Consider the following 25,886-nt stretch of genomic DNA (forward strand, 5'->3'; position numbering starts at 1 on the left):
TTTTGTAACACCTAAGGAAAACAGAAACAAACCTTCCCAGTTTATCACCATGCTCAGTGCAAGTACAAGGTGCTTTCTTTATACATTGAAACACCTTGCAGGAGATAAAATGAATGTACTATTGCTACATGTATTCATCCACGTGGATGGATCTAAGGAACATAAATTGAGTAGCCAAAGCAGGTTGCAGAAGATTCACTAGTTTAGGAAGGTTTAAGGCATTCAAAAATATTAGGACTTCTTTGTGGATACAAATTAGTAGTAAAAACACTGATGGAGGCTATAGATAAACAGATTCCAGATGGTGGTGACCTGTAGGGGGAAGCTGGGAGTGAGGGAAGTAAGGGGCTGATCTGGTTCTGGAGTGTATGGAAGACAAAATTTCTCTGTAATGTTTTGTTATGTATGTGGTGGGGGCAGGTTTGGGGCTCAGTTCAATCAATATAACTCACCAAATCTTACACACACACACACACACACACGCACACACACACACACACACAAACACACACACACACACACATACACACACACAAGCACACACTCTGGGGTGCACACCTGTTACTCCAATTGCTTGCAAAGCTGAGACAGGAGGATTTCAAGTTCAAAGAGAGATTCAGAAACTTATCAAGGCCCTAAATACCTCATGGAGACCTTGTGTCTAAATAAAATACAAATATAGGCTGGGGATGGGGCTCGGTAGTTACATTCCCTTGGGTTCTATCCCTGTGGAGGAAAAAATCAATAAAAAGGATGGGGTATGTAGTTCAGTGTTAGAGTGTCCCTGGCTTAAATTCCCAGTATAAAAAATAAAAAATACAAATTTTGTCCAGTCATAGCCTTTGGCCTTTCTCGAATCCTGAGTTGTACACCCAGCCACACTGCCATTTTTCCTTGCTAGGTGGTGGCCATGATAGCGTCTCCCTGATGCGCAATTTCCAGAGGAAAATTATTTGGTCTATGGCTCTGGGCCTGCTGTGAGGGAGGCAGATGTGTCCACCATGGTGAGAGGCAGCCGAGTGCAGACAGTTATCTGGGGCAGTAGGAGCAGTAGCTACCTGGGCAGTGGGGGCCCTGTGGGAGGAGAACACCATGTGCCCACCTGGGAGCCTTCAGCCCTGAGCCTCACATTGCCTGAGGCCCCCATACACTACTCTCAAGGAGTCTCTGCCTTTGCTTCCTTTACATGTCACGTGGCCACAGAGAAATAACAAAGCAGAATGGCCTTGGGGATTGACTGTCTCATGGAATTCTGGACCGAGGAGGAGAAGAATCAGAGTGTGGTGGTTGACTTCCTTCTGCCCACAGGGATCTACTTGAGCTTTCCTGTGTCCTGCAATGCCAACCTCAGCACCATCAAGCAGGTACTGCCTGGTCTCCTGTAAGCCCTGGGAGCTCAGAAAGACAGAGGCATTGTTCCTCACACTTGAGAACCTCAGATATAAATTTTGAAAAATATACAATATCAAGAACTTGTATAAAATGGGTGGTTAACCTCCACTTACTATCCGAATTCAGCTTACCCAATGGCAATGTGTTCCCCTCCCTAGTTACCAGAGGACCAGCTACTAGCCTCAGTTGCCCTTAAGCCTCCAGTGCTGAAATGGAACTTTGAAAGTTTGACTCACATTATGCTGTCTGTCACTTTAGTGACCACAGTCTGCTCCCAGACACATATGGGCCTTGCAGGAATTTATCTTTAAAACTGTTGCCAACATAGTGCCCATTATCCTTGGAAAGGGTCCTCAGATTCATTGAATAAATTTCAGGATGAAATACTGAGTCAAAGCAATGAACATCTGCTTTGGTAGAAGCTGTCCTGTGATTTTCAATGAGGTTTTGCCACTTACAAACTCGGGTTTAATGGGTCATGCCTTGTACTGCCCGAGGGCAAGAATTTATTTCACAATTTTAAAAGCTATTATTGAGAACAAGAAAAAAATGATAGAAGCAATTGACCACATTGAGGGATTTTTTTAAATGTCCTAGAAATTTTCTCTCTTCCTTCCTTCCATCCTTCTTTAAATTCTTCTACTTCAAAAGTAGCTGGGTGTGTCCCCAAATGTTCCAGTGGCTGAGTCAGGAGGATTGTAAGTTCAAAGCCAGCCTCAACAACGTAGTGAGATTCGAAGCAATTAAGTGAGAACTTGTCACTAAAGAAAATATGAAAAAGGGCTGAGGGTATGGCTCTGTAGTTCAGTGTCCCTGAGTTCAATAATAATATTGGCCCATAAAATTTTGGAAAATAAGAATGAGAAGGAAGAGACATGCCTGTGATCCTGCCATAGAAGACAGCCACAGGCACGACCTTAGCCATTTCCTGTTTTCTAAACACATTCTAACTAAATTCTGATTATGAACTTTCATGACTTGTTTTTCTGAGTGACCACAGTAACATCTTGTTCATATTCTAGTTCCTGTAAACATCATTATATGGTTCACTTGATGTGCTTACAGAACTTCAAACAGTGTGCCTAAAGTTGAAACACTACAGTAGCAGACTTGTCCCTGGGGTCCCATCTCTCACTTCATTGTGGTTTTGGTTTCTTCATATTTTTATTGATATGAAGCTTTGTGGGCTATGTGTTATGTGTCACAGTGGTTCAGCTCTGCCATGGCTCAAGGCCACCATCGCCTTGGTGGGGTGAAAGCAGCCTAGATAATGTGTCTAAGTTAGGCATGGCTGCTCAGTCCCCAATCTCCACACATCAAGTGCTTCACAGAGCACAGGGACAGGAAGCTTGCAGACTAGCTGGTTGGTCCCAAGGGCCAAAGGGTTCCTAGGGAGCGATGCTTGGGGTCTCCCTTTGCCCTCTATGTGGCTCATGCAGAGTGGGATGCCCAGACTAGAGGCCTCTGCCTGCCTTCCAGCAGCTGTCATGGCCAGCAAGGCTGACCATAACCATTCCTCCCAGATGCTGTGGCACAAAGCCCAGAATGAGCCCCTCTTCCACATGCTCAGTGACCCCAAGGCCTACGTGTTCACCTGTGTCAACCAGACCGCAGAGCAGCAGGAGCTAGAGGATGAGGAACAGCGGCTGTGTGATGTCAGGCCCTTCCTGCCCATGCTGCGCCTGGTGACCCGTGAGGGTGACCGCATGGAGAAGCTCATCGACTCACAGATCAGCCTCCTCATCGGCAAAGGTAGGGCTCACAGATCAGCCCCCACCTTGGCAAGGTAGGGCACACCTGGGTGGCTGGTGCCACATGCACCTGCATTGAGCCTGCTCCTGTCCTACAGGCCTCCACGAGTTCGACTGCCTGCAAGATCCAGAAGTGAATGACTTCCCCACTAAGATGCGCCAGTTCAGCGAGGAGGCGGCTGCCCGCTGGCAGCAGCTGGGCTGGGAGGCCTGGTTGCAATACAGTTTTCCCTTTCAGCTGGAGCCCTCCACCAGGAGCTGGGGGGACAGCAACACCTCTCAAATCTCCAAACCAGATCTGCTGGTCAATGTCAAATTTGAGGGCAGCAGGGTGAGCCCATAGCCCATATCCTAGGGAGGCTGCCCCAGCTGTGGCACATGGGCTGCTGTGCCCATGGGGACCTTCCACTGATAAGACACTCCAGTGTCCCAGGCCCCCAAATTTCCCTTCACTCACTGGCATCACACGGATTTTCCAGGTATGCAGGCATGCAAGTGGTGTAGTCAAGCATCCCACCAGGTAAACTCACCAAGGCTGAATTGGTCCCTTAATTCACTGGACAAGTATTTCCTGGGTGTCTGCTGTTACTTTCACCAGTGAATGACCCAGGCCCTGCCCTTGTGGGGCCCACACTTGGGGATACCCAATAAAGGCAGGCAGGTGGCCTTGCCCCTTTTCCCCAGAAGCCCATGGGCCTGAGATCAGCATGCCAACACTCCCTCCTCCCCACAGGAGAGCTTCACCATCCAGGTGTCCACTAAGGATGTGCCCCTAGCACTGATGGACTGGGCCCTCCAGAAGAAGGCCAAGGTGTACCAGAACCTCACAATGGAGCAGCCTGAGGACTATGTGCTGCAGGTGAATGGGCGGCATGAGTACCTCAATGGCAGCTTCCTGCTCTGTCAGTTCAAGGTGAGGCCTGCAAGGAGCCCTATGCACTCTGGGATCCCTACCACTCTAGAAGGGGCCAGCATAGGAGTGAGAGAGCCAGACTGTGGGTCTCTCTTGGTTCCAGGGAATGGATATACCACCCATTGACAGTTCAATCTTACACTTTCATCTCAGTACATATGCAGCTGCCTGCACAGTTGACAGACCCCCCACCTGACCATGGTGCACTCCTCTTCCATCCTTGCCATGAGGGATGAGCAGAGCAAACCGACCCCTCAGGTCCAGAAACCACACACCAAACCACCCCCCATTCCCATGAAGAAGGTGAGATGGTGTCCTCCCTTTTCTTACCCTCTTTCTCTTCCTACCTCCTTTTGGCCAATCCTAGAGCCTCTTGGGCAGCACCAGGGCCAGGTGTTGATCCAGGGGACTTTGGATGGTGCAGTCCTTTTGGAGAGTCAGGGCCTTGAGCTGACACCCATGGTAGGGTCCTGTCTGAGCTACCGTGATCCCAGATTGCCTACTTCTCTGCAGATCTCAGGGGGCCCAGGGCCCCTGGGCCCTAGGCCCCTGTGTGGCAGATTGGTAAAGGATGGTGTTGGTGACAAGTTTCTGAACCTTGCCACAATGTTGTGACCCTCTCCCCCTCTCCCCAGCCTTTCAGCAGCCAGGGAATGAGCTGGGATTTAAGCCCCGTTCCTCTCCTCTCTAGCCCTCCTCTGTGTCCCTATGATCACTGGGGCAGCCTTTCTGCATTGAGCTGATCCAGGGCAGCAAAATCAATGCTGATGAGCAGATGAAGGTAGGGTCTCGGGTACCAGGTGAGTGGACAGGTGTTTTTTTTTTTTTTTTTTTTTCACAAACAGGGTGTGCTGTAGCCTGGAGGGGCAGCATAGAAAGAAGAGTGGGAGGGTGTCACACAAAAGTCACCTGGGCACATTACTCATTATTTCTGCCTGGATTGGCTGTGAACCACATCCAAACAATAAGAGGGGAGGGGAGCAGGCCAGCAGGCCAGGGAGGCCAATTAATGGAAACCTGGGCCAAGCAACTTGTGGGTATTTGACTTTGGTGGAGCTTGTGGAATCAGGAACAGCCCATTGAAGTAGGAGACCCAGTCAGAGATGTGTAAGGCACCATAGAAGCTGGCTGCAGCTGGGCTGAGGTGCTTCCAGGGGTTACCAACCCAGGGGTGCCCAGAGTCTGGGGGACACTGCACATGGTTCCCCCTGGAAGCTGAGCCCCCATGGGCTTGGGGAACAGTGCCCTGTTGTCTCTTCAAAAAGCACTTTCATGGATCCTCTGCACTTAGAACCACCTGCAGAGGTGGATTTATTGTCCCACTTCTGGGAGGTGATGCCTGTCTGGGTCCACAGAGCGTAGCATGTCTTGTCTGGGTCTCTTTTTTTGGCATAACTTTACAATCTGGGAAGGGGGGTGTGTCTGCAGGAGTCACAGAGGATTGGGTGGGAGCAGCTCTGGGGATGGGCTGGTGGGTTGGAACTGGAACAGATGCACTGGAGACTGGAGCCACATGGGGCTCAGAAGATGCTAGGCATGAAGGTAGCCAGAGCTGTTAGAAGCAGAAGGGACCCTGGAACTTCTGAACCCTGATGAGGAAACTGAGGTTCTGAGTTGACCCGCAGAATCACGTGTACTGAGACTGGCTTGCCCCAGCGCAGCCTGGGGTACCAATGCTCCAAGACACCTGTACCACTGAGCTGCCAGCCTACACTCTGCTGGACCACTCTCAAGAAGTAGATTTGGACCCCTGTGTAAATGGGGACCTTCAAGGAGAGGATTGGAACTTTAGATGGGGTGGGGCCTTCACTCCCTCATCCATGCCCTGTACCCCTTTCCCAGCTGGTGGTGCAGGCTGGGCTCTTCTATGGCAATGAGATGCTGTGCAAGACGACGTCCAGCTTGGAGGTGAGCATGTGCTCAGAGCCCGTGTTGATGTCTGGAGTTTGACATCAACATCTGTGACCTGCCGCGCATGGCACGGCTCTGCTTTGCACTCTATGCGGTGATGGAGAAGGCCAAGAAGGCGCGCTCCAGCAAGAAAAAGCCCAAGAAGGTGGTGGGTTGGGCTGACTGGGAGAGGCCCAGGCCTCAGACACCCAGTGAAACCCCTTACTAGGGCCTCTTGCCATCCTGCTCCCACAGGCAGGCACCCTGAGAACAGGGTCCTGGGAGAGCCTGGGGACCCCAGTCTCTCTGCCTGCCCTAGTGTGACTCCTTAGTCTGGCCTCCTGTGCTGCTTGAGTAACAGCTTATGAGTTGCCTGACTTGAAATATCTATCCCAGACCTGTGGTCCTTAGGGGTCCTGGAGGCAGCTCCCTTGGTGGAACGACAGTGTTCTCAGGGGGACAGAAATGATGAGTGAGTGGCTGCCTGGGGAGTGTGTGGCTGGGCCCCAAGTCACTAGACCCAGGATGTGACTTTCCCCTTGTCCTGGGCCAGCTATGGGACTGTTTAGCTTATTCAAGTGTCTCTGGATGCTGGGTGTGAAGATGCAGGCAGCCAGGAAGGGATCTTGCTGGCTTAATTACTGAAACTCTGATAGGAAAGAGATAGCGGGTCCTTCCTCTCCTCCTGGGTCTAACTTGGAGACCTTCCATGCAGTCTGGATCTTCTCTCCTGGTTGGCCTGGAGACTGATTCCATTCTGCATATGAACAAGAAGAGGCTCACTCTGATCTGTAGTATCCTTCTCCAGGACTGCCCAATCGCCTGGGCCAACGTCATGCTGTTTGACTACAAGGACCAGCTCAAGACTGGGGAGCTCTGCCTCTACATGTGGCCCTCTGTCCCAGGTGGACCCAGGCCCAGCAGGGAGAGGCTCTTGGAGGGTAAGGCATCCAGAACTGGTTCCCCTACAACTACATCTCTCCCTGCCTTCAGATGAGAAAGGAGACCTGCTGAACCCCATGGGTACCGTGCATAGCAATCCCAACACAGAGAGTGTTGTCACCCTGGTCATCTACCTGCCCAAGGTGGCCCCTCACCCTGTGTACTACCCTGCCTTGGAGAAGGTCAGTGAGGTCCTTCTTGGAAGCTGAGCGCTAACCAGGAGCTTTCCTGGAGCTTCTCAGACGGGGTCCCTGGCCACCCCAGGCTTTGCCCATAGCTGGGGGCTGGGTCATCATGCTGATTTGAGCCCTTCCAGTAGCTATGTGGCCCACCAGGGGATGTTGGTGATATCTGATGACATTTTGCTGTCACAGCCAATGGGAGAGGTGCTACTGGCCTGTGGCAGGCTGAGCCTGGAGATGCTACTGAATGCCCTGCAGTGTGCAGGAGGGCTCCCACCAGCAAGAGTAGTTGGCAGTAGTGCTGAGGTGCAGACACCCTGCCTAGAGCCCTGCCAGTGCTGGCCCAGGCCTGGGGAGCTCACGGCAGGTACACTTGTTGCAGATTCTAGAGCTGGGATGTCACGGGGAGCATGGGCCTACCAGCAAGGAGGAGGTGAGCTGGGGTGCTGGTGGGGCATGGAGCCAGGTGCTGGGCTGGAGGCCTCAGTCTGCCTGCGCCCCTTAGAAGCTGCAGCTGCAGGAAATCCTGGAGCAGCGGGGGTCGGGAGAGTTGTATGAACATGAGAAGGACCTGGTGTGAAAGATGCGGCATGAAGTGCAAGAGCACTTCCCAGAGGCTCTGGCCCACCTGCTGCTCGTGACCAAGTGGAACAAGCACGAGGATGTGGCCCAGGTGGGTGGAGAGGGGCACCTGGGGCACAGCTGGAGTAAAGAGATAGCAGTGGGCCCGCCACCACCTGAATGCAAAGCGCCCTCCAGATGCTCTACCTGCTGTGCTCCTGGCCCGAGCTTCCGGTCCTGAATGCCCTGGAGCTGCTGGACTTCAGCTTCCCTAACTGCTACGTAGGCTCCTTTGCCATCAGGTCCCTGCAGAAACTGATGTGAGTCCCAGCTGGGCACTGAGGCCCACAGGCTACCAGCTCCTCACTAAGACAGCTTGCCCTGGCAACCTGGAAGTGGGTGCTGGGTGGAGATGAGCTTAGGCTGGCCTCACCCTCTTTCCAGTCACCTGCCAGCTGGAGACCTCTGTCCTGAATTTCAGAACCCCAGACTCAACCAGCCTTCCTCCCCTACAGGGATGACAAGCTTCTCCAGTGCTTGCTGCAGCTGGTGCAGGTCCTCAAGTACAAGTCCTACCTGGACTGCGAACTGACCCAATTCTTGTTGGACCGGGCTCTGGCCAACTGAAAGATTGGCCACTTCCTATTCTGGCATCTTCGGTAGCTGGATGTACCCCTGCTGGTTCTTTGGGAACCTAGAAAAGCCATGGGGGATGAGGGTCTCCTGGCCTGCTGACCTCATGTTTACTGGGCTGGGGAGGGGCTATGTGCCACTCCTGGCCATTCTCAGCCCCATCTTCTCCCTCCAGCTCTGAGATGCATGTGCCGTCCGTGGCCTTGCGTTTTGGCCTCATCATGGAGGCCTACTTCAGGGGCAACACCCACCACATGAAGGTGCTGATGAAGCAGGTGAGGCTCAGAGTGCCTGTGCCTGAGGCAGGCTCCCCTTCCAGGCCCCTTCACAGTCATACTCCTGGTTCTGGCTCAGGCTCATGTGCACTGCTGCTACTCCATTCTGCCCACCAGGCAGAAGCACTGAGCAAGCTGAAGGCCCTGAGTGACTTTGTGAAGGTGAGCTCCCAGAAGACCACCAAGCCCCAAACTAAGGAGCTGATGCACTTGTACATGCGCCAGGATACTTACCTAGAAGCCCTTTCACACTTGCAGTCCCCATTGGACCCCAGCATGATGCTGGCAGAAGTCTGGTGAGCCCCAGGCCTAGCCCTACCTAGAGCTAGGCCCTAAGCTCCCTCCCCTGCCCTAAGCCCCCAACCGCCCAGGCCAACACTGCCCTCTGCCTGCAGTGTGGAAAGGTGCACCTTCATGGACTGCAAGATGAAACCCCTGTGGATCATGTACAGCAGTGAGGAGGCAGGCAGTGGTGACAGCGTTGGCATCATCTTTAAGAATGGGGATGGTGAGCCAGGCTGGGCAGGGGACATGCTGAGGCCTTGGCCTTCTCACCTAGGCCCATACTGTTCTGTGGTAGGGCCCCAGGGGGTTCCCTGAGAAGACAGAGCTCAGATACTCTGAGCCTTGCATGGGTTTATAACCCACTAGAAACTCCTGCCCTTCCAGACCTCCGCCAGGACATGCTGACTCTGCAGATGATCCAGCTCATGGACGCCCTGTGGAAGCAGGAGGGCCTGGACCTAAGGTGGGGCCTCTATCCATCACCTGTTTGTTTGGGTCTGTAACAGGTCTCAAAGCCTGCTCCTGGAGGAGTTCCTGGTCTAAACTGACACCTCCCTGTTGGCTGTGAGAGCGGCTGTTCTTACAAGAGGGGTAGGGGAGCTGGAGGGGTTTGGGTAAGGCCATTCCTGGTGCTCAGCTCCTATTTCCTGGCTTCCTACCCCTTGGGGAGCAGTGCCACCTTCTTCCAAGCCCACTGACTCATTCTCTTCAGAGCAAACATGAGCCCAGCCAAGGTGTGCTCTGCAACTTGGGTGCCAGTTCTGTGTCTCTGAGGCACCTTTCTCAGAGCCCCACACCCCGTCTGGCATCCTTAGGAATTTGAGCAGTGTTCCCTGTGGTTTTGTTGGGTGCCTCAATTTCCTGGGGGTTCCAATAGCCCCAGAGAATGTCCTTAACCATAGTGTCTGCCTGTGCCTCCTCTCATGTGCTAGGATGACCCCCTATGGCTGCCTACCCACTGGTGACTGCATGGGTTTCATTGAGGCAGTGCAGCATGTGGACACCATTGCCAACATCCAGCTGAACCAGAGCAACCTGGCTGCCATGGCTGCCTTCAACAAGGATGCCCTGCTCAACTGGCTCAAGTCCAAGAACCCTGGGTAGGCTTTCTTATTCCTGGGATAGGCTCCATAGAGTGAAAGGTGAGGGAAGGCCTGTGACAGTTTCCATGGCTGCTTGGCTCAGATGAGCACTGGCCCACATCTGATTTGGGGCAGGACAGAGAAGGTCACTGTTCCCGGGTGTCCATTTTTCATGGCTGTGTTATGCTACTCAACTCTTTTGGCATTAAAACCACCACCGTGTTTCGTCACAAATATGTAGCTTGAGTGGGTTTTGCTGTGGTTTGAAATAGCTGGTGCTATGACTAGCATCTGTGATATTGCCTGAGCCCAGAGCATCTACCAAGGGCCCAGTCACACACCTAGGCACTTGGCTGTCAGTTGTGCCTCTTTATGCAGCCTCTCTTCATCTAACACATAGTCCTTGTCTTCTCTGAATGGTATTGTGTGGAAGAAGGGGGCAATTTCAAGCTGGGCATGGTGACCTATGCTCCAGAATAATGCCCTCCTTGTTGGTTAACACAAGACCAGATTCAAGAGGAGGGAAAATATAAGGAGCCCTGGTTTTAAGTCTTCCCCACCCAGAGAAGCCCTGGATCGAGCCATTGAGGAGTTCACCCTCTCTTGTGCTGGCTACTGTGTGGCCACATATGTGCTGGGCATAGGTGACCGGCACAGTGACAACATCATGATCCGTGAGAATGGGCAGGTAAGGGGCACTGTGTTCAGCTGCCCAGTGAGCTTGTCCTACATGCCTGGCTCAGGGGCCTCTCTGCCCTGCCCACAGCTCCCAGAAGAGTGCCCCAAGTCCTGCCGACTTCCTCTAAACAGAACCTCTCTTTGTGATGCCTGTTCAGTAGCTGCCCTTCATTCCACTCAGCTATTTCATATTGACTTTGGCCACTTTCTGGTGAATTTCAAGACCAAGTTTGGAATCAACCGTGAGCGAGTCCCATTCATCCTCACCCATGACTTTGTCCACGTGATTCAGCAGGGAAAGACTACTAATAATGAGAAGTTTGAAAGGTGAGGGTGCCCAGATCCCCAGTGAGGGGACAGTGTCCAGCCAGGGGCAGGGATGGGGACATAGCCCTCAGGCTAACTCCTGCCTCCATCCTGGGGGTGCTGCCTTCTCTGCAGGTGCACCCCAATCCCAGAGTACCCTGTTGGGCAGTGCAAACAGGAGGTCCATGGGAGTTGTAGGAGGCAGGCCCAGGCAGGGGCATAGGTTAGAGGATCTGGGTACACCCATAATACGACCAGGGGCAGACACTCAGGGGCAGGTGCTGGCTGGATGCAGAACCCCTGCTTGTTTGGGGCTGGGGGTGGCAGGGAGGACAAAGGGCTTTACGTATTTCCTCCACCTCTGCAGGTTTCGAGGCTACTGTGAACAGGCCTACAGCATTCTGCGGCGCCATGGGCTCCTCTTCCTCCAACTCTTTGCTCTGATGCAGGCAGCAGGCCTGCCTGAGCATGGCTCCTCCAAAGACATCCAGTATTTGAAGGTATGCCAGCACAGGGCCACACCAGACTAGAGGCCAGGGTCCACCACAAACTTCCCAAATCCTGCCTGAACCTCTATAGCTGCGGAGGAGCCTGCCTGCCATATGTATAGTATAAAAAATGAGCTTGGCAGAGCTCATCCTGGTCAGAGTGCATCTTGCCTGAACAGCTCGGGGACCTAGGAGATTCACCTCACAGATGGGGGCCCTCATGCCATCCCAGGCCCAGCATTGCAGTATGGTGCGAAGTGGCCAGAATGTTGCACTCCTTGGGCCTACTCCCGCCCAATTGAAGGTGAACTGTGATCTTGTTTGGTCATCCCATGTGTCCTCAGTGTCTTTCATGAATGAGATAAAGTCTCTTGTAGGTTTGCAAGACACTTTCCATTCCTGTCTTTTCAGTTAGTGAGAGGCAGAGTAGGAGGGGGTGTATTCCCTAAAGCTTCTCCTGCCCTTCTCTCAGCTAAGATGAGGCCGCCTGACCATCTGCTTGCAGTTCTTTTAGGAAGGAATTTCAACAACCCAAGGGGGCAGGAGTACAGGGAGGCAGAAGGGATTGCAGATGCAGCAGGGTCAGGAACCCTGAATGTTGATGCAGTTGTGATGATTCTGTCCCAGGACACCCTGGCGCTGGGGAAGATGGAGGTGGAAGGGCTGAAGCACTTCCACGTGAAGTTCAATGAAGCCCTGAGGGAGAGCTGGAAGACCAAAGTGAACTGGCTGGCACACAACCTGACCAAAGACAACCGGCAATATTGGCCACCTCTGAGCCTCCACAGGTTGGCAAACCTGTTCTGAGGACAGCTACCCTTGGTTGTCCTAGATGGGGCCTCACACCTGACCTGCACCTCATGGGTAAGAACAACACAATTGCCTTTTGTTTACACTAGTTATTTAGACAGACAGGAAATGTTTCAAGATGATGGGGGAATGTGATGGATATTATTATCCAAAGTAGATGTACAAAGACACAAATTGGTGTAAATATACATTGTATACAACAAGAGATATGAAAAATTGTGCTCTATTTGTGTAATAAGAATTGTAATATATTCTGCTGTCATATAAAAAAAAAACTATTATAAAGAACCAAACAGCCAGGGCTGGGGTTGTAAGCTCAGTAGTAGAGTGCTTGCCTTGCACGTGTGAGGCGCTGGTTTCAATCTTCAGCGTGACATAAAAATAAATTAAAAATAAAGGTATTTGTCCATCTACAAGTGAAAAATAACAAAAAGAACAAAACACCATAAATGCAAATGCACTCAAGTGCAGACGAGGGGTGCTGCACTGTATCCAAGCACAGTGAGTTGGGCACCTTGAGGTTGTAACTTGCTCTTGTCTTAGGATTGGCATTCCAGGTCTTCCAGCTGGTGGCTCTTGCCCAGCAAAGACTGACCTCCTCTTGGGGAAGCCTTGTTCCCAGGCTCCCCACCTAGCAGTTACTTGGCCTCCTGTCCACTTAGGACACCTCAATCCCCAGATCAACTTCTGCCACCTGTGTGGCCCGCCCTGCATGTTCTCCATTGACCAAGTCCTGGGCAGCTCCCAAAGAAGCCAGGGTACCCTCCAGACACAGGGATGCTTGCTCTTCACTGCTAAAGTGACTCTCAGGTAGAGGATGCCCTCACCTCTTTCACCTTCAGGTAAGAAAATAATACCACTCTATTTACTGAACCTCTATAGCTGCAGAGGAGCCTGCCTCCCCTATGTGTAGTATAAAAAATGAGCTTGGCAGAGCTCCTCCTGGTCACGGTGAAAGGTCAGAGAGGGTCTGTGTGGTGATGTGTGAATAGGCTCCCTGCTCTGGAAGGTTTAAGGGAGGGATGGGGCTTGATGTCCCTCAGGGTTCACCTTTGAGGAACCATCTGGGAATAATCTTGGGCCACATGAGGTGGGGTCTTTCTCTCTGAGGGCACTTACTCTGAGATGGTCCAAGTTTAGCCTCAGTAATCCCAAAGGGCTACGCAAGAGAAACTGTCCCTACTGCAGGATCCTGTGCCTCTTTCAGCTTTCTGAAGCCCGCTATAGTGAAGCATCCAGGACTTGGGCTTTTAGAAACCCACAGTGGGATGGGGCCAGAGCCCAGTCATAGAGCATGTGCTGAATATGCATGAGGCCCTGGGTTTGATCTCTAACAGTGTAAACAAAAAAAACATGAAGAAACCCCTGGTAATCCTGATGCACACTTAGCTCACTAAGGACCTTCTGGGCTCACTGCTGATCTCTCAGGTGTCTCCCAAGACTTGGCAGAGCCAGCAGACTCTGGCCCTTAGCAGCAGAGGTGCACAGCTTAAAAGGAATTCCAGATGCCAGCTCTCTGCATTTTCAATAGCTGTTGGGCTACCAGAGCACCTGTCTCATCTGCAGTAGCCAGAGATGTCACTTTTGTTCCCAAATAAATGCTGAATTTAATCAGGCCACCTGCCTCCTTTACAGTAGGAAAAACCACACACATGTTTATGTATTATTATGGGCTACAGACCTTGCACAACCTCAGCGATTTCTGGGTGTATGGTCTGTTGCCCAGTGAGAACAGCTTCTATTTGTTTTCAATTATTTCATGTTGCAAGTTAAATATCACTGATGTAGGTTGAGTCTGCAGTCTTTTGTCACAAGACAGAAAGGCAAGTGGAAAGAAATTAAAGCCTTTCTATGGTCTTATGTTCTTGGCTCAAAAAGAAATCAAGGGGGGCTGGGAATGTGGCTCAGGCGGTAGCGCGCTCGTCTGGCATGCGTGCGGCCCAGGTTCGATCCTCAGCACCACATACCAACAAAAATGTTGTGTCCACCGAGAACTAAGAAATAAATATTAAAAATTCTCTCTCTCTCTCTCTCTCTCTCTCTCTCTCTCTCTCTCTCTCTCTCCCCTCTCTCTCTTAAAAAAAAAAAAGAAATCAAGGGAAAACAAAGTTTAAACAAGGCAGTAAACAGGTATCACTCCAGCTGGAGTTAGAAACAGAACTTTAGTGTAGTCTACACACTTTCCCACCTAGCATCAATGCATGCATTTGGGCAGGAACACCAAGGCACTACAGACTATAAGAGGACATCCCTCTCTGTTAGCTTCTACCACTGTCTAGACGGCATCTACACAGACTGCATGTGGATGGGCAGACACACAACAGCACAGCCATCCTTAAGACTGGCAGTGAGGACACAGGGACGGTGTGCAGGATGACCCCCAGGTTTACAGTCTAGCATCTGACATGTACATGAAGAACAAAGTTCTTTGTGGCTCTATCCCCAACTTCTTTCTCTCCTTGACCTTCCCATGGATCAGAGCAGCAGGACTCCTGGCTACTGGAGTGAGAATCGGACCCCAATACAGGGGCATTCTGCAGGAGCAACCCACAGGGGTTGGGGTGGGGAAGATGCATACTGTTTTGGAACATTGTAGCACTCTGCCTTCCTCCATTATGAGTGCAGATCCCTCAGGAAACCACTGCGATCTCCCAAACCAAGTGGTCAAGTGATCTGCACCACAGCTTTCAGTTTCAATGAACCACAGAGAACTTCACCAGCAGGAAAATGTACATTTATGAAGCCTCAGTACAGGAACACAAAGCCTGGGTGACAGAAAAGGAAGCTTCTGGTCCTGAGATGAGTGCATGAGAAGCCAGGGACCCCACAGCTCCCATCCCAAACATGACGCTAGAAGTGTGCAGAATCCCAAAGATGAAGACCCATTTCCAGTCTTCAAACACAAACCACTACTCTGTTCCCAAACAGCACACCAAATCTACATAGCCTCATGCCTAGACCAGAGTGAGTAGGCCTCTCCTCCTAGTTTCCCGAGGGAGAGGGAACAGAAGCAGTCACTGCACTTGGCATCCTAGTCCTGAGTACACTAGCACAAATGACACAGAGAATTACAATGTATTTACAAAGCATTAAAAAGTCAGTTGATCATCTACATATTAACCCCATTCTATCACTTGTAAAAGCACTAGTTTGGAAAAAAATAAAGACCTTCAAAAAGAAAAAGAAAAAACGATTACCAATTTTTACTCTTTGTCAGCTAGTCTAGTCACTGCAACTTTTCTGGAGGTGCAAGAGGTGGGCAACTCACTGGATGGCAGGAACCTGGAGTGCTGAAGCCCCTGAGCTGGCAGGACATGGCAGGGAGGTAGAGTCAGCTCCTGGATTTTGGGAAAAAGAGATCCAGCAGGGGTGGGCAGGTGGTGGGATCCTACAGTCCCTCACACTGGGAATGGAAGGATAATCAGCAATGGGGGTCGTCAGACCTGCTGGCTGAAGAGATTTTTTACATGGAGGACATGCTGGCTGGGAGACAGGTAGCATTCTGAGGTGGGGATGCAAGAGTCCAGATTGCACTCAGTAGCTGAGTGTGTAGCTTTCCCACTTCAGCTGCTGATGCTGGTTGGAGTTCTGGCTCTCCCCAGGGCCACCCTCCTTCTCCTCACAGCTCTCCCACTGGTTGATAATGATGTCTTCCTCCTCCTCCTCTCCAGCCTCACACTGCTCTTCCTCCTCCTCCTCCTCACCACTGTGCTAGTACTGGTAGGTCTGTGAGTCCAGCTCATGGCCAAGTCACCAAGTGTCCACCTTCCAGGAGCAGCAGCAGAAGGGAGATGTCCCCCAGTGAGGGAGACTCTCCAGGGACAGGGGCCTAGGCCTCGCTGGAAATGGCCTCTCCATGGAGTCCAGGCATGCAGAGAGCTCCTGGATGGGGATGCTCAGTTCCCTCCTTGGAGCACTGTCTCTGCATAGAGTGGGAGGAGCACCAGCCTGAAGCCAGATCATCTCTGTACTTAAACTTACTAGGTTGTATGAACTTCAGTAAGGCTTCACTGAGCCTCAGATTACCCCCCTGGATTTGAGGATCCTAGCTCACCAAGGTGTGTGATCATAAGGTGGAGGCACATGGACATGGAGGAGCCTGGCCTACAGTGCTCTGAAGCCTGGGGCCTTTTCTGCTCCTACCTCCTTTTGGAGTTCATGGTGATGGTCAAGGCAGAGTCATCGCCATCCACCTCATTCTCCTTCCCCGTGTCCTGGTCCCATAAGGTTCACTGATGTGCAGCTCAGATCTGAAACACCCCCAGGATGATCATAAACACCATGAAGTAGATGCAAACAACAATCACCATGGTGACAGGATTCAGGATGACTGTCAAGGGAGAAACAAGGACAAACAGGGCTGCAGAGAGGTCACCCAGATTGAGGCTTCCCACCTGTCATTGGCTATCCTAGGTTGGCACACTCCTCCTGATCCTCAGAGACTAGAAAGCACCAGGAACAGCTTTGCGTGGTCACAAATTGCTCGGTCACTGTGGGTGTGGGCAGGCAATCATTTCCTTGTGTGTGATGGGGAGTGAGAACGGTGCTGCCGTGCTCCCAGCCAGGTGGGACAGGGATATCTGCCTAAGCTCTGTGTGATGCTTAGTGTTTGCACCTAGGTGCCTCCCAAGTCCTTCCTGTAAATGATTAAGGACTGAGCAGGTTGTGGCCTGACAGGTAAACAAAAAAGCAGTGCTTAGGGTGAACAAAGTGTGGTTGGGCAGCCATGTGGCTGGCATGTTCCACAGGATTGGCAGCATGGATCATGTTACCTGCAGTGGACAGGAAGAAAGGATCACTAGGGATGAGCATACTGACTGTTTCCAAGAGGAGAAAAGGGGCAGCAGCAGCTGTGAACAAGTCTAGTCTGAGTAGCCCCTGGGCCCTTGTAAGAAGTTAGAAACCACTGTAAATCTGATGTTGTTCCATATCCAAGAAATAGCACTTTTCTATTTTTTATTTTTTATTTTATTTAAAGAGAGTGAGTGAGAGAGAGAGAGAGAGAATTTTTTAATAATTATTTTTTAGTTTTCGGCAGACACAACATCTTTGTTTGTATGTGGTGCTGAGGATCGAACCCGGGCCGCATGCATGCCAGGTGAGCGCGCGACCACTTGAGCCACATCCCCAGCCCAGGACTTTTCTAATAACAACAAACAGAAAAACAAAGACAAAACAAAACAAAGAAAACACTTGTAAGCACTTAGAAACCACTGTAAATCTGATGTTGTTCCATGTCCAAGAAACAGCACTTTTCTAATAATTCCTTTATAGTTAACTTTATAAAATAATCCATCCATGAGAGCAGAGTGGCAAAGCAACCTCAGGTCCTAGTCACTTGGGAAGTGGATGGTTTAGACATTTCCCCTGCCTTACCCCAAAACCTAGAAACTGGAAAGATGACACAATTCAAAATCTTTTATTTCCTTTCATGGTAAAGATGGTCAGTTGCTAATAACAACCCTGGATCGAATTCTCCAGACCACAGAGCCCTTGAGCAATGAGAAAGCCACAGAAGATGCTGATGAAGGCTTCAGAGCAGGGTGCTGCTCTCCCTGCTGTGGTCTGACAGTGACCACTGCCAGCTAGGGCACTGTTAGTCCTGTGTGCGGTGGGTCCCTGCATCAGTCCAAGGACCCATCTTCACTGCCAACAGATCCAGTGACCTGACACCACTACAAGGATCCTTTAGTTAACCAGCTGCTGTTCTTTATAGAAGAGCGTCCTTGTGTCTCATGTGTGAAAACTTCAGCAACAACCTTGTCCCTTCCTGTGGTATTCCCTGACACTTGCTCTCTATCACCTCCCTCCAGGATTCCTCAGGCTCTCACTCAGAATGCAGTAGATGGTGGAATGGAGCAGCAGCCCAAACTGCCAGTACAGACTGCAGAGGTCTATCCACATCAGGCCAGGTTGAAGAAGGCCACCACTCCTGGCGGAAGCCTCATTTGCCATGATGAGTGTGCTAAAGTGTGTCTGCAAACATCAAGGCCAAGAGACGGGGCCCTCTGTCACCACCACAGCTAGCTCTTCTGGGTAGCAGCCCTGTACACACCTCCTCCTTAAGTTCATTGCTGAGGTAGCAGCCATTTACCTCAGAGCAGATGAGAATGAACTACCAGATGGTCAGTTGAACCACCAGTTGGTCAATGAACTACCAGTTATGCCTGTTCCAGTAGCACAGGAGTTACAAAACCTTTTGGTAGCTGGCCATGGTGCCACACCTGCAGGGTTAAGAAGATACCAGGTGGCTCAAGTTAGGAAGCTGGGTGGGGCCTGAGCCAGGGCCCCAGTGGCTAAAGGTAGGCACTTGGGTTGCTGAGCCAGCAGGACAAATGCATGTGGTTTTCCAATTGAGGAAACAAACACCATGCTTGGTGTTTTAGGGGCATATGATAGTCTTTTGTAAGTTAGTGCCACATGTCCTCTTCTTGTTCAGAAGGGGGACACTGTGCAACAATGCTGGCTCTCCACATGTTTGCAGATGGTGGGAGCCAGGTGGCCTCCAGCTGGCTCTGGCCTCTCACCTGTGAAAACCATGCCCAGGTCAGAGGGGTTCACTTCAATGCCCTTCTGCTGCAGGTGGGCTGTGTCCACCTCCAGGCTTTCCTACTCTGGGTTTGGTTCCTCTCACTCCTCCATATGCAACCGCCTCAGATAGCAGGGAGCCTGTGGGGCCCACCAAAGCTGGTCATAGCTAATGGACACCCACCTCAGGCTCAAGCTCACAAATCCCTTTTCAGGAAAGCAAGAGAGGTAAGGGAGAGTCAAATTCAAGAATTGGGGGCTACTGAGGGTGTGGCTCAGTGGTAGAGCATGCCCTTAGCACACACAGGACCCTGGGTTTGATCCCAGCGTGAAATAAACAAAGCAAACAAGCAAATGAGAGCACTGCACAAATCCTGGGCAACAACATTAGTGCTAAAGCAGTGTCTCTCTAATCTTTCCACAAAATTATCTCGCTAATACAGAAAACATTCAAGGTGGATTAGAACTTATCTTCCAGTGGTCCATTTTAAGTAAAATCTCATATCTTTGGGTTAAAGTGACTATTTGGAAAGACATGCATTGTATACCCTAGGGATCATCATAAGGGTCAGCATACACTTGGCACATCACATTATACACTCCAGGTGACAGGGCCCTTGACTTGATAAATTCCATTATGATAATTTAAAAGACTTATTCGCCACTCATGCTTCCATATTATTTTGTCTCTTAACAGATCTGTATTTATATTTATCTATCTTATAACTTTCACAGTAATTATGCTATCTGAAGTTGATATCTCTATTCACTTAAAATATAAATTTTTTAATCAAGTGAAGAAAGTATTTTTAACTCCTTGAATCTCAAGCAAAAACATTTATTCAAGAATGAATATTAGCATTATCCAAGTTTGAGAGATTGCATTGAACATCGTAGACAACACATCATATTCTTATAGATCTTATATTTTAGGGAAATGAGATTGAGAGTGGGTGGGGGGGATACATAGACTATTTTAGATGGTAATAAGTGCTATTAAAAATAAAGCTGGTAAGGAGACTAGGAAATGATTTGGGAGGGTGGTCTGTAAAGGGCTATCTGTGCTTTTGAGGAAGGACTGAAACATTTTTTTGTGCAGTAGAAAACAATATGGATTACAAAGTATTGAGGAAATCAGCAGCACACACCAAAAGCTGAGGAAGAGATGTTCCTGGCATAGCTAAGAGGCCAGCATGACTGTAGCAGAGAGAGGTAGTAGGGGGCATAAATGGAGACAAGGTCAGAAAGAGCCAGGTTGTGTATAACCTTGTAGATTGTGAGAAGGACTTTGGCTTGGAATGAAATGGAGATTATTGAAGGCTTGAGTTGTGGAATTGTACTCTCTGATTTATATATCAGAGAAACTGGGGCTACAGTGTTGAAAATGAACTGTAGGTGTGATGAGTAGAAATAAGTAGACCAATTATGAGCTAGGGCAATACTTCAGGATAGAGATGCAGGAAATTTAAATTTTCAACCACAGAGTTAGGAATTAGAAGTGTTCCCTTGGACTCTTCATGAAACAGAAACAGCTTGGAGATTCATTTATTTTAAGGTCATGGTCTCAAAATTCACACAAGTATTTGCAGCATGCCATTAGAAATTTACCAAACCAATACCTTTTAGTAATTAGATTAAAAGGTCTTAAAAAATTCTCTCAAATATATACTCATTTTCACAATGAAATTATTCTTACCTGTGTTTACTCTCTCCTTATAAATATTCTACAACAACAAATCCTAAAAATGAAAAGGTTGCTTAATATTTAAATTGTTGTTCTATGACTGGGTTTATATTTTTGACTTGCTTAATATCAGTTGGAATTTCTTGACCTGTAATTGTAATCTCTTCCTTATAATTTACAATATCTGTGCTGACAATTTTTAATTTCTTTAAATACATTATCAAATGTGATGATGAGATAAATTCCAAAAATAATTACTTTCAAAACACACAAAACACAATCCTTGCCTTTACACTTCAGCGAGTCTCACTAACTGGTGGACAATCTGTTCATTAAGGTCATAGTCTTCATGTATATTGACTCTGAGAGACAGTGCAGGAATTCTCATGGCTGGTTAATATAGCTGAAATCAACAGAATGACTCTGCCATGCCCTATTTATTTTCCATGAAGAGAATCAGTTACAAGGTGCATAGATTATGATTCTTCATTTTACAGGGATTAAAAATAGATTATCACCTAAATTTGATGCAATTTATCCTCACTTTATCTCATTTCGAATTATTAGTTCATTTTCTTCTTCATAATAGCTGTAAGTCTATACCCACCTAAACTATTTCAATAAAAATAATCCAAAAATATTCCTAGCAATTATGCACATATTGTAAGCACTGGGGGTGGGGAAAGGTTTCTCATGCTATCATAGTGCTAAGAGGCTCTCTGCCAGCACTGAATCCTTTTGGAGAATTTCCATTTTCCATTCATATTTTCATGTTTGGTTACAGCAACCTGACCATTTAAAAAATTCCATATTCAAATCATGAGTTGAAGCATTTTATCTGGTTCCTGGTATATATTAATTTCATTAGAAAGCTCTGGGTAAACATCAGTGGCTATGCACCTAAGATCACAGTGCAGGAAAGAAGATAAGCTCATTCCCAGAGTGAGGTCACAGGGCTGTCTGCCAAAGCCCTTCTTCTGGCACAGACAGAATGTCATCCTTTTCTTCTTTGAAGTAAGGTGTGACTATGTGATTTGATTTGGCAAAAACAAATGGACAAAAAACACCTGAATAAAGTTATAAGTTTCTAATTGTGGGTAACTTTAGAAACTTCACATGTTTTGTACTTTCTCTTAGGGAGAACAAAGGATGTGTGGAAGCACATGGTGGAGTCTCAAGAACCTCGGCAGCTAAATGGCTAAACTAAGGGAAATCTTTCTCCAACCCACATTGGAGAGTCCAGCCTGAGGAATAATTAAATCTGCATTGGTAAAGTCACTGAGATTTTAGGGGCATGGCTAGAATGAGTTGTTTGACTTGTTGAAGCACATGTCATTGTAATGTTGTTTATAATAATAATAGTAATATTACATAAGTATATATAATATATTTATAATTATTATAGTATATAATTGTATATATAATAATTATTATATAGTGATAATGTTATACTTGAAAAATGATATATAATAGAGTTTACTATTGAGATACAAGTAGTTTCTAGAATGCATGTTTTTCACTAATTGCATTAATGAAATTACTACGGTTACTACTGCTACTCAACAGTATTAATTTTTTTACAATTCTTCTTATACGCCACATCCTTTTCTAAGCACTTTCCATGTATCCTGTGAAGAGGGTTCCCCTAATTTAAGAGATTAAGGGATTGAAGTATAAACAATTGAAGTAGTTTGTCTAAATTTACACTTGAAATGATGGGTAGAAATGAGATTTTTAACCCAGGTGTCTCACTCAAGTGCGTACTTTTAAAAACTGTAATATACCACTATTCAACAATGATTCACAGTTAATTTCTTTCAAATGTCTTAAATAAAATAACTTGGTCTGACCTGAATCCCAAAAGATAAAGTCAGATAGAAGCAAGTGACACACAAACACTATGCATCATGTATTTAGTTTCTGCATAAATTTACCTTCATTGTCAAAAAATTATAGTTAAAGGAAGAGGATTAAACATGATAAATTTTGTGTAAGTTTTTTTCAGCAGGGACCTGGTGGTCTTCAGAGCAGAGTCAGCAACAGTTCTCTGGGTTCCACAACCCTAAGAAGTGAGAACAGCTCATTTAGAAAAAGAAAGTCTATAATTAGCTAATTAAAAGCAGGACTGTGAATCCTGCCAGGTTAAAGACAAGCTGTGATATTCTGGCATGCAGCTAGAAGCTGCTGCAGTTCTATAAGGACATATGACCCAGAGAAACCATTTGGTTTTAAGTCCACGTTTTACCTGTTAAATGAGTTCCCATTCACTGCCTGTGTGAATTTTAGCAAGTTACTTAACCTCTTAAGCTACTGAAACCTGTTCTTCAAACTCCAGACAATAATGCTACCTCAGGATCAATGTGGAATTATGTGAGATAATGCTGACAAAGCCTTGGAACTCTTCCAGGTGTGTTACCAGCTATGGGAGGATTTATAAGGACAGTGTTAAAAGGTGCTTGAGAATACAGCTGTGTTTAGATACTTTTTCTAAGACACACTCCCACTTTATCAAGTTAAGTTATGCAAGTTATTTACCCTGCTATTTCCACTTTACTCACAATTTTACTTTGCTCTTGATTACCTACTAAATGCCATAGCAAAGAAACCACATCTAGGGGCTGGGGATGTGGCTCAAGCGGTAGCGAGTTTGCCTGACATGCGTGCGGCCCGGGTTTGATCCTTAGCACCACATACAAACAAAGATATTGTGTCTGCCAAGAACTAAAAAATAAATATTAAAAAATTCTCTCTCTCTCTCTCTCTCTCTCTCTATTTCTCTTTCTCTCTCTCTCTCTCTCTCTCTCTCTCTCTCTCTCTTTAAAAAAAAAGAAACCACATCTAGCTTGCTCTTAGAATCTTTTTATGGGAAATGCTATTATTTGCTAATAAAGAATTTAATTTATATTAATTTGAATTAAATTACTAACTATGCATTTTATAGTTTTCACATCTCAAAGAAAATTAGTGAATCTCAGTTTCATGAGATAAAGATAATTACACATAAATGCTGCAAATAAATATATGAATAAATTGCACAAAACCCTACAAAACCTGATCAAGGAAAGTCCTTTTAATAATACATCTGTAGCCAGGGTTGGTGGTGCATGCCTGTAATCCCAGCAGCGTGGGTGGCTGAAGCAGGAGGGTTGCAAGTTCAAAGCCAGCCTCAGTAGTTTAGTAAGGCCCTCCGTGACTTAGGGACATCATTTCAAAATAAAAATTAAGGTAGGCTATAGATATGGCTTTGAAGTTAAGTGCCTCTGGGTTCAATCACTGGTACAAAAAGAAAAAAAAAAAGAAAAGAAGCAGAAACCAAAACAAACCAAAAACCATCTGTAGCTTTCTGAAGACTTACTTCCTCCACATTGTTACTGAACCTCATTGCTTTCAGGTTCCTGAAACTTAGCTATATGCCAGGTTTGTAGTAAGTCATCATTAGGCAATTATATATTTGTGACCATCTGCTAACAGCCCTCCCTGTCTAGAAGTCTCGAACTCCAGCCTGGCTCTGTCATCTCTCTGTTCAGCCTCCCCCCACTCCTGCTTAGTACTTCCATGTTACTCCACAAATTTTCTCCTTTCTTTCAAGATAATTGATCTTTGAAAAAACCCTTTTGGAAGTAAATGTAATCACCTCTCAATTCATAGGGAAAAATGAGCCCCTAAAATGTCTCTCATTAATGTTAAAATTTCCAAATCCCATAAAACTGCACACAATTACTCACTAGTGAACATTAGACATCCTAGCCCAACTCACATTTTTATCCATTGAATATTCTCTAATATAGTTCATATTATTATTTTCTTAGTCTTCTTTGTAGTGTTTCTACATGACAACCTATAGCATCTATAGCTCTGATAAATAAGATATATGTGTAATATACACACAATTCAATTAACAAATATATTCTTATAATGGTAAATGCAGAAAAATGAATAAAATACTATTAATTGATAGAAGCTAATGAAACACAAGTACACTGAAAAAAAAGTTAATATGTAAAATGATATAATATCACTACAACCAAATAAATAACAGACCAGTATTTAAAAAAAGAAAGAAAAGAAAAGAAAAAAAAGAACCCCCAAAGTAAAAATTGGACATTTAGGTAAAATTCCTTAAATCTCCAATTATCTTGTCTCAACTGATATACTTGGAGATCTGACATTTGAAAATTCAAGACACTTGCAAAGATGTTTTCTTGACTCATGTTAGAAAGTTGATATATTGAGTACATCTGTACATTTTGTCATTGTTTAAACACAAACAGAATTTTCATGACCTGCTCCTTTTCAAGGAACTTGTTAATTTATTACAGGATTTTTAAAGAAGTAAAATTTTATGAAAGATCAACAGGAGTACCACTATTTTAAACAGCAGCAGGGTCATTTCTGGATCTTGGGCCCATCCCTCATAGTCAAACTTAAATCATGCAGGCCTTTTGTTACAATGAGCTCAATATGCAGAATTGGTACTTCCACAATGCTTCCATAATTCCTACTGTTTTTCAACTTTTCCATTCACTACCTAAATGTGTATTGAAGAAATAAACTCTACACTGCCTTTAGGAACATTAAACTCTATAGCTTTCTAATTATTTCTTCTCTAAGTAAAGCACTAAAATCAAGGGACTATGGATATGTGGCCAAAGTAACATTGCTAGAGCAAATCCTAGAACCTAGGTAGTCCATCAGATTATGCTGATTCCTCCAAGATGTGGAATTTATGTGGAGACATCACATTATTTTGAGAAAAGCAGATTTGGGGGTGGGGGAGTACTGGGTATTTAACCCAGGGATACTTTACCACTGAGATGTTTCCCCAGCCTCCCACCCTTTTTTTAATATTTTATTTCAAGACAGGCTTTTGCTAATTTGCTTAAGGCCTCACTAAGTTTCTAAGGATGGCCTAGAGAAAAACAGTTTTTGATGTTTACCATTTATTTTTCAAAAATCACCTTTACCAGTTATTACTGATATCTCCAAATTTGGTTTTATGATTGGAATTATAAGTATAGGAAGATACCCTTATAACTACAGATACTAGTTGCATTCTATGTAATAAAAGAAGCATTGGAAAATTAAGAAATATCTTGTAGGATATTGACATTGTTTTTAATCTGTTTGCATTTTCTCAGCTTTTGCAGGTTCTACCTCATTTCTAAAAGTAGCATGTTTCTCACTGTTGAGACAAATGTGTAAGCCAACACTAGGAGCAAAAGTTTAAGAAAATATTTCATGACACTGCCAATCAAGTAGACTGGTGCAGTTTTCCCTGCTGGGGTCAGAATGCAACAAGGGAATGAACAGCTGGAAACAATGACATGACTCACTGAAAAATACTGACTCTACCTGCTCAATTACCAGTAACCAAAATCTACTTCACCCTATGAATCATAAAATGAATTTAGCCCATTCTTTCTGATTAGCTGGAATGAGATCAACATTGAACACATCCCCTCTACTACAATTTAATTCTACAAATG

General features: G+C 46.9%; 2 pseudogenes; both read left to right on the forward strand.

Moving 5' to 3' along the window:
* The first annotated feature begins 1,220 nt into the window (after positions 1-1,220).
* On the forward strand, positions 1,221-18,468 carry LOC144256050 (phosphatidylinositol 4,5-bisphosphate 3-kinase catalytic subunit delta isoform-like; annotated as a pseudogene).
* A 179-nt stretch (positions 18,469-18,647) lies between these two features.
* The window catches only part of LOC144256051 (tolloid-like protein 1), a 188,291-nt pseudogene continuing 181,052 nt past the window's right edge, over positions 18,648-25,886 (forward strand).

This window comes from Urocitellus parryii, chromosome 7 (assembly GCF_045843805.1).
Source record: "Urocitellus parryii isolate mUroPar1 chromosome 7, mUroPar1.hap1, whole genome shotgun sequence".
NCBI classification, from domain to species: Eukaryota; Metazoa; Chordata; class Mammalia; order Rodentia; family Sciuridae; genus Urocitellus; species Urocitellus parryii.